Source organism: Dama dama, chromosome 23 (assembly GCF_033118175.1).
Source record: "Dama dama isolate Ldn47 chromosome 23, ASM3311817v1, whole genome shotgun sequence".
Classification (NCBI taxonomy): domain Eukaryota; kingdom Metazoa; phylum Chordata; class Mammalia; order Artiodactyla; family Cervidae; genus Dama; species Dama dama.
The window spans coordinates 5,290,405-5,304,361 of NC_083703.1; the positions used below are offsets into that span (position 1 = coordinate 5,290,405).

Sequence of the window (13,957 nt, forward strand, 5' to 3'; positions counted from 1 at the left end):
GTAAATTGGTGTAGCCACCATAGAAAACAATATGAAGTTTTCTCTAAAAATTAAAAGTAGAGCTACCATACAAACCACAAATTCCACTTCTAGGTATTTTCCCAATTAAAATAAAAACATTAATTTGAAAAGATATGTGTACCTTATATTCATCATATCATTATTTACCATAGCCAAGTAATGGAAGCAAACTAAGTGTCCAAGGAAATTGTGGTATGCAATATATATATATATATATATATATATATATTATGCATAATATATATATAAAGATTTAGTGACTAAACACCAAAAACAAAACAAAAAATATATACATATATGTGTGTGTATATATATATATAATGGAATTTTACTCAACCATAATATAGAATGAAATCTTGCCATTTGCAAAAACCTTTATGAACCCAGAGAATATTATGCTAAGTGAATATGTGGACTCTAAAAAACAACAAATAAAACAGAAACAGACTCACAGATAGAGAGAACAAACTGGTGGTTGCCAGAGGAGAGGAGAGTGGGAGATGGGCAAAACAGGTGAAGGAGATCAAGAGGTAGAAACTTCAGTTATAAAATAAATTATGGAGATAAATAAATTATAAATAAATTATGGTGATAAAATAAATTCATGGAGATACAATGTACAGGATAAGAAATATAACTAGTAATTTGGTAATAATTTTTTATGGTGAAAGGTGGCAACCAGATTTGTGATCATTTTTTAATGTATAAAAATATCAAATCATTATGCTGTGCTTCTGAAACTAATATAATAAGTCAATTATAATTTAACAAAAAGACAGTATAATGCAAATGTGGAAAAATATTTCGCTGCATTAAAGTTGTAGAAAAATAAAGTTCTTAGAGTTTAAGAAGCACTGTCTTGCCAAAGAGAACAGAATGAACAATGTTAGAGGTCGGGAAACAGCAAGGAGCATTCTGGGAGGAATCTGGTGGTGCATTCTGGGAGCACTCTCATGTGCCAAACTTCCTAAAATGTCTAAGGAGATGTGAGATTTCCCACAGGAGAAACATGACTTTCCCCACCTGTTTGACGACAAAACCTACCACTACTGCCTCTAGAATGCCCAGAATTAAGTTCCATGCATAATACAAGAGTCTGAATGGAGGATATGGTATAGAAATCACAAGGTTAAAGGGGATTAAATTTAGCTTCTGTCTTCCTGGAATGTTAACTGGAGCTAGAGTTACATGGGAGCAAAGCCAGCAATCAGAGCTCAGAGCTTCTTCTTCAGAAAATGGAAACAACCCGGCCCTGCAGATGTGCCTCCCAAGGACTGGTGTGGGCAGGTGTGGGGAGCTGACCACAAGCCAGGAGGGAGGCTGACAGGAAGACAAGCGGTGTTTCCCTTGAAAAACCACGGATTCTAAAACCAGAGATCTGCGGCAGCTCTGATGTTGCACAGCTGTGCACTCTCACCCCTTATTGAAGAGATTCTTCCCAATATGAAATGGGATTGGTATTACCTCAGAAGATCTACTTGTAGGGCCAGCGTCCATCCATCAGTAGTCACTTCTCTCACTGATACTTATATAAAGTTCTTCCAGAGGAGTTCAGTTCAGTTCAGTTGCTCAGTCATGTCTGGCTCTTTGTGACCCCATGGACTGCAGCATGCCAGGCTTCCCTGTCCATCACCAACTCCTGGAGTTTACTCAAATTCATGTCCATTGCATGGGTGATGCCATCCAACCATCTCATCCTCTGTCATCTCCTTCTCCCCCGGTCTTCAATCTTTCCCAGCACCAGGGTCTTTTCAAATGAGTCAGTTCTTCACATTAGGTGGCCAAAGTATTGGAGTTTCAGCTTCAGCATCGGTCCTTCTAATGAATATTCAGGACTAATTTCCTTTAGGATGGACTGGTTGGACCTCCTTGCAGTCCAAAGGATTCTCAAGAGTCTTCTCCAACATCACAGTTCAAAAGCATCAATTCTTTGGCACTCAGCTTTCTTTATAGTCTAACTCTCATATCCATACATGACTACTGGAAAACCATAGCCTTGACTAGATGCACCTTTGTTGGTAAAGTAATGTCTCTGCTTTTTAACATACTGTCTAGGTTGGTCATAGCTTTTCTTCCAAGGAGCAAGCATCTTTTAATTTCATGGCTGCAGTCACCATCTGCAGTGATTTTGGAACCCTGAAAAATAAAGTCTGTCACTGTTTCCATTATTTCCGCATCTATTTGCCATGAAGTGATGGGACCGGATGCCATGATCTTAGTTTTCTGAATGTTAAATTTTAAGCCAGAGGAGTAGAGCTGTATTAGTTTCCTAGGGCTGCTGTAATAAGTACTATAAACTGAGTGGCTTAAAAACAACAGAAATGTGTTGTCTCACTGTTCTAGAGGCCAGAAGCCCAAGATCAGGGTGTTAGCAGGACCATGTTCCTCTGAGGCTGTAGATAAAATTCTTCCTTGCCCCTTCTTAGTTCCTAGTGGTGGCTGTCAATCCCTGGCATTTGTGGGCTTGCAGCTCTATTATGCCTACATCTGCCTCAATCCTCGTGTGTCTGGGTCTTAATGATGTTTCCCTCTTCTCACAAAGACAACAGTCATACAGGATTAAACCCCACTCTAATGACTTCATTTTAACTTGATTATATCTGCAAAGATCCTATTTCCAAATAAGATCCATTCACAGGAACCGAGGGTTAGAACTTCATTTGGTTTTTGTGGTTTAGTTGCTGAGTCATGTCCAACTCATGTGACCCAGTGGACTGTATTTGGCTAGGCACCTCTGTCCATGGGATTCTCTGGGCAAGAATACTGGTGAGAGGCAACCAGATCTGAAAGAGACACGTGCACCCCAATGTTCATCGCAGCACTGTTAATAATAGCCAGGACATGGAAGCAACCTGGATGCCCATCAGCAGACGAATGGATAAGGAAGCTGTGGTACATATACACCATGGAATATTACTCAGCCATTAAAAAGAATTCATTTGAATCAGTTCTAATGAGATGGATGAAACTGGAGCCCATTATACAGAGTGAAGTAAGCCAGAAAGATAAAGAACATTACAGCATACTAACACATATATATGGAATTTAGAAAGATGGTAATGATAACCCTATATGCAAAACAGAAAAAGAGACACAGATGTACAGAACAGACTTTTGGACTCTGTGGGAGAAGGCGAGGGTGGGATGTTTCGAGAGAAGAGCATATATATTATCTATAGTGAAACAGATCACCAGCCCAGGCTGGATGCATGAGACAAGTGCTCAGGCCTGGTGCACTGGGAAGACCCAGAGGGATCGGGTGGAGAGGGAGGTGGGAGGGGGGATCGGGATGGGGAATACATGTAAATCCATGGCTGATTCATGTCAATATATGACAAAACCCACTACAATATTGTAAAGTAATTAGCCTCCAACTAATAAAAATAAATGGAAAAAAAAAAAAAAGAATACTGGTAATTTCCTGCCATTTCCTTCTCCAGAGGATCTTTCCAACCCAGGGATTGAACCCAGGTCTCTTGCATTGCAGGCAGATTCCTTACCGTCTAAGCCACTAGGTAAGCCCCAGGACTTCTACATATTTACATATAATTCAAATATAATACCTTAGTAATATTATCTCCATTTTTGAAAGAGGAAACCAAGGCTCAGAGAAACCAAAGTGTTTGTGTGATATCACTACTGTGGATCAATTGCACTAGTGATCCTAATTTTCTGATGTCACTCTACAATGTTTTTCCATATTCATTCTGGGCTTGAATCAATGGAATAGAGCAAAAATGATGTAAGCAGAGGCTTCAAAGAGGCTTCCATGTTAGAATTCATCACTCTTGAGTACTTCTAAAGCTTTGTGACTATTATGTGAATAAGCTCAGGCCATGATGATGACCACGTGGGGAGAGAATCATCCCAGTGTTGCTATAATAAATCAGCCTAACCTCCAGTTGACCATAGATGCATGAGCAAGTCCCACCAAAATCAGGCAAGCAAAACCCACAGCAGATCAAATAGATGACCCATAGATTCATGAATAATCATGGATAAATGATTGCTGTTTTAAGCCAAAAATCTCAGGTGGGCATTAGTTAAACTGAGAATATCAACTTATGTAATCATATAGATGGTAAATCATATAGATTGTAAGCAGAGATGCTTGTGGTAAGGTAGTGGAAGGGGCAAGTAGAGAAGGAAGTGTAGCTATGGCTGTGCAATAGGCCACCCCAAAACTTAGTGTTATAAAACAACAATCACTTGTAAATTCTCATCAGCCTATGATTCCACTAGGAAGTTCTACCACCCTGGGCCAGTATTGACTGCTTTTGGCAGGGCTTGCTCAGACATCCACTATCAGCTGCCAGGCTGGCTGTCAGCTGGCTGGTCTAGAGTGGCCTCAGCTGAGATGCCTTGGCTCTGTTCCATGTATCTCTCACATCCCTCCATCCCTCCAGCAGGCTAACTCAGGCATGTTCTCTTGGTGGTGCAGAGATCCAAGAGAGAAAGGAAAAATGTGCATACATTTTTCAAAAAGATAGCTGCTATCTCATTAATCAAATATCTCAAGGCCAGGTCCCAGAATCAGTGTGAAAGGTCACTAAAGAAAACTATGGATAAAGGGGGGCCTGGTAATCTGTGACATTAATGCACTCAATCTCCAGTAGCAAGTCAATAACCAGAAAGTTAGACAGACAAATGAGTTCTATTAGAAGAGAGAAAAGAAGGATGAAATGCCTGGAGGAAGAAGAACTAGGAAACTCAGAAAGCAGTGTGATAGATAGTAAAATGAAAGTGAGTTCGGGCACAAGTACCTAGAATAAACATTTAGGCAGAAGGGCTTGGGAGATACTGCCTGCAGGTGGCCCCAGCTTGACCCAGAATCCCTCCCACTATTTACCTAGCAACAGTCCTCTGCATTGACTAAACAAAAAAGCAGTTCTCAGGAATCACAATGGCACCCACCTCACGTCATATGGCCTCCACCTCATGATCCAACATGGATACTGAAATTCCAGCCATCAGCTCTGCATTCAGCTGAGGCCACTCTATTGTGCAATAGAGGAAGGAAGTGAGGGAAGGTAGAAATTCTTTCTTTAAGCAAACTTCCCATTAGCCTCACACACTTCCTCCTATACTGCATTGGCCAAAAGGTAGTCACACAACCACAGCTAGCTAAGGAAGTAGAGAAATATAGTCTTTGTTCTCATGGGAGGAGCACGTGTCCAGCTAAAAATAAGGGATTCTGTCACTAAGGAAGAAAAGAAAAGGGATATTGATGGGCAGTTTGAAAATATTTATTTTGGGGTGGCCCCCCTCCCTTTTGACCCCCCAAGGAGCTTTTCTGCACAAATGCAGTTGGGGAGGTCTCACTGACCTCGGGAGTGGTCATCTTATCTCTTTACTCCAGCAGAGCTCAGCTCCTGCCATTAACTTTGTCCTTGGAGTGTCTAGGAAAAACAGCTTCAATTTACTCTGCTTGACAAACTCCAGCTGCTCTGCCTAGGGGCCCATCTACCTGCTGTGTCAGGACCAAACTTCGCCAGGATCTGTGAGGAATTGGAAGCAGAAAGGCTGCATATGTGACTCACACCTGAAGAGCTGGGCATGCTGTCATGTGGTCAGGGTAGTACCCAGAACGATGAGGAGGACGTGGTACGAAGCTGAGGATGAGCATCCATTTGCTCACTCTTATCATCCAGAAACCACTGGAGAGAGAAAAAGACGCCATGTGCTTGCAGCAAGTTCTCTCTTGCTCAGCTTTCGGTTTCCCAAGCGATAAAATGGGCACAGTGGAGTCAGCCTCATAGGCCTGTTTGAAAGTTTATTTGGAAAATACCTGCCAAAGTTCCTGGCAAACACTTCCACTTCATGTTGCAAGCTTCCTTCTCTTTTCCCTCTTGGAATAACACAATCTGATCGTAAGGACACGTTTCCACAAGACAACATGATGAGAAAAGTTTGACAAGATGTCTATTTCTGCAATGTAGTGACCACTAGCCCCGTTAAGTACTTGAAATGTGTCTACTGTAATTACAAACTGAATTTTTAATTTTCTTTCATTTTAATTTACTTAAATTCACATTTAAAATCTGATACTTGATTCATTTTCAGAAAATGTTTAAACATGTTTGGAACTGCTTGGGGATACGAGTCTTCTTTTTCAACTATAAATTTTATAAAATCAAAATACAAATCAAGGAGCTCCTATAAAAATCTAACATTATAAAGATGTACTATATCAAATACCAGATTTCAGAGACTTACTAAAAAAAAGAGAATGTAAACTATTTTACTAATCATTTTTACATTAATCTTATTTATACTGATTACATGTTGAAATGATATATTACATAAAACAGAATATATTATAAAGTTAATTTCATATTTCTCTACTTCTTTAGTGACTAGACTATTTAAAATTACATAAATGACTTGCATTATATTTCTATTGGATAATGCATGGCAGAGGACACCTGATAATCAATTGAATGGAGTTCTCTCACTAGAGTAGCTGGTGATTTGGGCCTTGTTCAGACATTTCATTAATTAATTGAGCACCTATTCTGAATGAGGGATAAAGTAGCATTTGAATACCAAATAAGCATATAAACAAACATTGAAACAAGGAAATTACAAATAATTATCATGAGTACAAGGAAAGGAATAGATACAGTAATGAATAAAGGAGTAATTGGCCAGAGAAGAGGGTGGTTTCCTTAGATGAACGAGCAGGCAGAAAAGGCCTCTGAGAAAAGGGGCATTTGAGAGTTAAGACTTGAAAGATAAAGATGAGCTAGAAGTGCAGCAATCTGAATGATCGTGATCTTAACCGTTTGTGAGAAATGCTGCTTTCTCCTCTGATAATGATATTGCCCTCAACTCCTAAAGAGACAAAATTGTTGTCACTGAGTGCTCTCCCTCTGTGCTTGATAGGGCACTTACAGAACTTATCTCATGTTATCCATGGGGCCATTTCCCAGTTTGATTCCTGAGCCCAGAAATCCTGAACAATAGCCAATACATACGGGTATGTGGCCGATTTTACTCTTGCTACCATTATGATTACAAAGATTGCAGAAATAATGGAAATTATTTCTGAGGAAAGAAGTTAAACAGGTGTTCTTTCCAAACTATGACTTAATGGGGTCAAGCTAGCTAGTTTGAGGGAACAGAATGACCTATTGGGACAATAATGGTAATTCTGAGAGGAGGACAGTGTGGATTTAGGAGTACGGTACCAATAAGCAATATAGTCCCGTGGGTAGTTATTAGATCTGGAGAAGTGACCTTCTCTTGAGGTTTTTATAAACTGAAAAATGGATGTAATCTGTCATGTTGAGTTACAGAATTATACAGGCAAATCTGATGAGGGGCACCAGCTGTTTCTGACTTTGAGCCTGCAATAGTTCCCTTAAACCCCTAGGGGCTGCTGTGAAATTGCAAGTGTGCAGTGGAGCCATTTAAGCTCTAAGCCTTGTGATTTTGCTTGTTTTCTGATGTGCTGGCTAAGAACTCAGAAATCTGGTTAGCTTTTGTTTTACTTCACAAAAGAAGAGAGCTGAAGAAAACCTTCATATATGAAAACAGAGATGGAGAAGATGACCGCGGTGTTGTGTTACCTGGAACTAAAGTGATTGGGAAGCCCAAGAGAATATTGAAATTCATAGGTCTGGAGAAAAGCCAGAAGAATAATTCAAGTTTAAAAAAAAATTAGCTTTTGTATAATAAGAGAAATTCTATATCTACCTCAGATTTCTCCCCTGAGCTCCAAACTTATGGATCCAATTGCCCATTTGAAATCCAACCACCAACAGAAAGCAGGATATCTCATGGTCATCCCAATAGAATGTTGGGGCTCTATGCCTAGTTCTTTTCCAGTTAGGGAAATCAGAACCTTCTTACTGTTCAAGCCATACCCTCCCATAATCCATTCTATCATCGGGTCCAGTTAATTCCACCTCTTAAATTCCACCTCTTAGAGCTTCTTTCCATCGCCAGAATCATCCCCCTACTCCAAGCTGCCATCATTCTGAGTGGAAACAACAACCTCTGAACAGGTGTCTTGGCTTCTATACTTGCTTTCCAACCCCAGTTTGTTCTGCATGTGGTAGTCACAGCCCAACCCAGGTCCAGGGGAGGTGACATGGACCCTCAAACTCTCAATGAAAGAAATAGCAAAGAATTTGTGGCCATTTTTTAAAACTGTTACAGTCTCTCTTACAGAAATACTGTTACCCATTGTAAATCACTTGCTTTGGCATTCCCACAGCTTCTGGTAACAGGCTTTGCCCAATATGAAAAAAAAAAAAAAAAAATCCACAACAACTACATCTTCTACCAAGTCCATTTTTGCATGGTTTACCTACAAAAACACAGCAAAAATCTAAGTCCCTCTGTTTAGATTTTGAGGTGATTAGCTCAGACTCGTTGGAAAAGACCCTGATGCTGGGAAAGATTGAGGGCAAGAGGAGAAGGGGGCGACAGAGGATGAGATGGTTGGATGGCATCACTGACTCAGTGGACATGAGTTTGAGCAAACTCAGGGAGATAGTGAAAGACAGAGAAGCCTGGCATGCTGCAGTTCATGGGATCGCAAAGAGTCAGACGTGACTTAGCGACCAAACAACAGCAACAACTCAGACTGGTCCTATGACTCTTTATTCTTGGCTCTTCAGATGGCCTTCAGCAAATTACTTAATCTCTTTGGGTCTTGGCTTCCTCCTCTGATTTGAGGGTCCTTGTATCTCATCACTCAAACAGCTATCTGAGAGTTCAGTCACTACCAATGCTCACATGCCATGAATATATTAGTTAATAATCATTTTCGGTTGCTTTGATTATAAAAACAACTTCTAGCTCAACTGTGCATAAAACATGATGCAAATCTCCTCAAACTTGAGCTGTCTTGTCACCCCTCCTCCCCAGCATTCCTAAATCATCCAAACCAACTTTAAATTCTATGATTATTTCTATAACCATTTTTCTAAAAGGTGTTTTCCTTTTTTGACCCAGCCAATTTGTCCCTATTCCAGTTTTCCAAGTAAGCCCCTATCTGATTTGGTCTTTATTTTATTTCTATAAGGTCTTTTCTTTCTAACTGTTCCAAATTTTTTTTCCTTCAATTGTCTTTTTCAAAAGAACTTCTTACCTTTTGTTAGCAAAAATTTATAACAAAAAGCAAGTTCTCCTCTGTATGAATTTTCTTTGGCTCGTATGTTAAAAGCACAGGGCATGCTGAAGCAGAGAACTAGATTGTTTTTCACATTGGGAGTTCATTTAAGCTGAGGTAGAAGACAAAGATAATACATTTTTTCAAAACCATTGAATAAAGGTTTAAAAATTAATCATGATTAAATTGCTTATAAGGAAAAAGAATTTACTTTTTTATTGTCAAGCTTCTTGTCTAAATTTTAGTCCTGAACTATATAAGAATATATCATATATATGAAAGCTAGTATAACAAAAGGAAGTTCTTGTGAAAAGACAGTATTTTAAATCAAACTAAATCATTTTCAGTATCAATAGCTCAGAGGGATAAACTACTTTTTTCTTAATCTTTTTATTGCAATATAATGCACACGTGGAAGATTATACAAGTAATAAACTATGGTTCAATGAATTTTTCACAAAACAAAAGCATCCATGTACCAGCCAAAGGGTTGACTTTTATCTTGCTGAAGATTTCTCAGTGATAGGCCCTTGAGAAACACCTGTATAGCTATCTTACATTGTTATTAACTTTGTGGGAGCATGAAATTGTCCCTCCAACTAAATTATACACTCTTGGTTTTTACAGGATTCTCATAGTCTATAGCTCATTTTTTTTTTCCTGCCATAGAGCTAACTAAGTCTTCCCTGAACTGAAGACACCTTAGTGAATGAATAAAACTATATTGAGACTCAGTTTGTTAAACATTAGTACACGCTCTATGTATTTCTATTTCCTGTTTTGCCTTCTAGCCTTTTTGCTGGCCCCAACCTCGTTAGCCAAATGCTGGAACTTCTTAAAACTCTTCTCTCCTTTACTTATACTTTCTCTCTAGTTGAGCCAATTTTTCCTATGGTTTAAATAATACCTATATGCTGAAGACTCCTGAATTATAACATATACTATAGTCAATTAGTTTTTAGGAATTTTAGGAATCAGCGAACTAAAATGGACTGGAATGGGTGAATTTAACTCAGATGAGCATTATATCTACTACTGTGGGCAAGAATCCCTTAGAAGAAATGGAGTAGCCATCGTGGTCAACAAAAGAGTCTGAAATGCAAGTACTTTGATGCAGTCTCAAACAGGACAGAATGATCTCTGTTCATTTCCAAGGCAAACCATTCAATATCACAGTAATCCAAGTCTATGCCCCAACCAGTAATGCTGAAGAAGCTGAAGTTGAACTGTTCTGTGAAGACCTACAAGACCTTCTAGAACTAACACCCAAAAAAGATGTCCTTTTCATTATAGGAGACTGGAATGCAAAACTAAGAAGTCAAGAAACACCTGGAGTAACAGGCAAATTTGGCCTTGGAGTACAGAAATAAGCAGGGCAAAGGCTAACAGAGTTTTGCCAAGAGAACACACTGGTCATAGCAAACACCCTCTTCCAACAACACAAGAGAAGACTCTATATATGGACATCACCAGATGGTCAACACTGAGATCAGATTGATTATATTCTTTGCAACCAAAGATGGAGAAGCTCTATACAGTCAGCAAAAACAAGACCGGGAGCTGACTGTGGCTCAGATCATGAACTCCTTAGTGCCAAATTCAGACTGAAATTGAAGAAGGTAGGGAAAGCTGCTAGATCATTCAAATATGACCTAAATCAAATCTTTATGATTATACAGTGGAAGTGACAAATATATTCAAGGGATTAGATCTGATAGACAGAGTGCCTGATGAACTATGGACACAGGTTTTTGACACTGTACAGGAGACAGGGATCAACACCATCCCCAAGAAAATGAAATGCAAAAAAAGCAAAATGGTTGTCTGAGGAGGCCTTACAAATAGCTGTGAAAGAAGAGAAGCAAAAAGCAAAGGAGAAAAGGAAAGATATACCCATTTGAATGCAGAGTTCCAAAGAACAGCAAGGAGAGATTAAAAAAAAAAAAGGCTTCCTCAGCAATCAATGCAAAGAAACAGAGGAAAACAACAGAATGGGAAAGACTAGAGATCTCTCCAAGAAAATTAGAAATAGCAAGGGAATATTTCATGCAAAGATGGGCTCAATAAAGGACAGAAATCATATGGACCTAACAGAAGCAGAAGATATTAAGAAGAGGTGGCAAATATACACAGAAGAACTGCACAAAAAAGATCTTCATGACCCAGATAATCACAATGGTATGATCACTCTTCTAGAGCCAGACATCCCGGAATGCAAAGTCAAGTGGGCCTTAGGAAGCATCACTATGAACAAAGCTAGTCTGGAAGTGATGGAATTCCAGTTGAGTGCTTTCAAATCCTAAAAGATTATGCTGTGAAAGTGCTGCACTCAATATACCAGCAAATTTGGAAAACTCAGCAGTGGCCACAGGACTGGAAAAGGTCAGTTTTCATTCCAATCCCATAGAAAGGCAATGCCAAAGAATGCTCAAACTACCGCACAATTGCACTCATCCTACATGCAAAGTAATGCTCAAAATTCAAAATTCTTCAAACCAGCCTTCAACAGTACGTGAACCGTGAACTTCCAGATGTCCAAGCTGGTTTTAGAAAAGGCAGAGGAACCAGAGATCAAATTGCCAACATCTGCTGGATCATCAAAAAAGCAAGAGAGTTTCAGAAAAACATCTATTTTCTGCTTTACTCACAATGCCAAAGCCTTTGACTGTGTGAAAGTGAAGTCACTCAGTCATGTCCCACTCTTTGCGACCCCATGGACTATAGCCTACCAGGCTCCTCCCTCCATGGGATTCTCCAGACAAGAATACTGGAGTGGGTTGCCATTTCCTTCTCCGGGGATCTTCCCAATCCAGGGATCGAACCCAGGTCTCCTGCATTACAGGCAGACGCTTTAACCTCTGAGCCACCAGGGAATGCCAAAGCCTTTGACTGTGTAAATCACCACAAATTCTGAATGAGATGGAAATACCAGACCACCTGACCTGCCTCTTGAGAAACCTGTATGCAGGTCAGGAAGCAACAGTTAGAACTGGACATGGAACAACAGACTGGTTCCAAATTAGGAAAGGAGTACATCAAGGCTGTATATTGTCACCCTGCTTATTTAACTTATAATGAGAAATGCTGGGCTGGATGAAGCACAAGCTGGAATCAAGATTCCCGGGAGAAATAACAATAACCTCAGATATGCAGACACCACCACCCTTACAGCAGAAAGTGAAGAAGAACTAAAGAGCCTCTTGATGAAAGTGAAAGAGGAGAGTGAAAAAGTTGGCTTAAAGTTAGACATTCAGAAAAGTAAGATCATGGCATCTGGTCCCATCACTTCATGACAAATAGATGGGGAAACAATGGAAACAGTGACAGACTTTATTTTCTGGGCTCCAAAATCACTGCAGATGGTGACTGCAGCCATGAAATTAAAAGACGCTTACTCCTTGGAAGAAAAGTTATGACCAACATAGACAGCATATTAAAAAGCAGAGACATTACTTTGTCAACAAAGGTCCCTCTATTCAAAGCTATGGTTTTTCCAGTAGTCATGTATGGATATGAGAGTAGGACTATAATGAAAACTGAGTGCCAAAGAATTGATGCTTTTGAACTGTGGTGCTGGAGAAAACTCTTGAGAGTCCCTTGGACTGCAAGGAGATCTTACCAGTCCATCCTAAAGGAAATCAGTCCTGAATGTTCATTGGAAGGACTGATGTTGAAGCAGAAACTCCAATACTTAGGCCACCTGATGCGAAGTCTGACTCATTGGAAAAGACCTGATGCTGAGAAAGATCAAAGGCGGGAGGAGAAGGGGACGACAGAGGATGAGATGGCTGGATGGCATCACTGACTCAAGGACATGAGTGTGAGTAAACTCTGGGACTTGGTGATGGACAGGGAGGCCTGGCATGCTGCAGTCCATGGGGTCACAAAGAGTCAGACATGACTGAGCAACTGAACTGAACTGAACTGATAGTCAATTAATTCCATTGATGGCCCCAGTTAATGACCTGTCTGTGTCTATACCCTTTTGCCATGTGACTTTGCAACAGCTCACACCATGAGGTAGACTCCATTTCTTTACTCACTGCATCTGGACTGGCCTTAAAATTTTCTTTGATCAGTAGAATTCTGGGAAGGTGACGGCTGACCAGTTATGAGCTTAAGACTCTACTAACTCTTAGAACCCTCTTTCTATTATATGAACAAGACCAAAGCAGCCCACTAAAGAATGAAAAGCCACATAGATCACTACACCAACTGACAATCAACAAACCCTCAAAAACAAAACCACTTAGCCAACACGCAGCTGACTACTGATTCACTAGAGAACCCAGGTGACACCAATTAAGATCTTCACTTAACCTAGGGTAACTCATCAACCTCAAAAAACACAAGCTAACAAAATAGTTGTTGTTTAAGTTTCTGATTTTTGGTATGGTTCGTTACACAGCGATAGCTAACTGTTGTACCAATTTATACTTATCTATAAATACACATTCAGCTACCAATATGATATCTATAAATAAATTACTTTTAGCCATCTTTTTTTTTTTAAATATACATCAGACTGTTGATTTTCACCCCAAGTCCAAAACCTCCCTTCTCTAGTCTTTTCCTCTCAGAAAGTAGCCGCACCATCCATCTAGTTCTTTGAATCAAAAATATGGAAGACACCACTAAGTTCTTCCTTTCCCTTACCTCCCACACTCAATCCATCAGAAAATTCTGTTGATTCAGCTTTTTAAACTTGTCTTAAATCTATTCACTTCTATTCCAGTCCCTCTTCCATCTTTTCTCTCAGGTTAAGCCACTGCTTACCTATAGCACTGCGTAGCCTTTTATATGGTCTCCTCACTC

At 39.7% G+C, this 13,957-nt stretch overlaps 1 long non-coding RNA gene and 1 other non-coding gene across 2 annotated transcripts in view; both read right to left on the reverse strand.

Moving 5' to 3' along the window:
- The window catches only part of LOC133044548 (uncharacterized), a 131,443-nt gene that overhangs the window by 79,590 nt on the left and 37,896 nt on the right, over positions 1–13,957 (reverse strand). The window lies entirely within an intron of this gene.
- TRNAY-GUA (transfer RNA tyrosine (anticodon GUA)) lies at positions 11,944–12,015 on the reverse strand. Its single transcript has one exon. It is a non-coding gene; the product is annotated as a tRNA-Tyr (tRNA).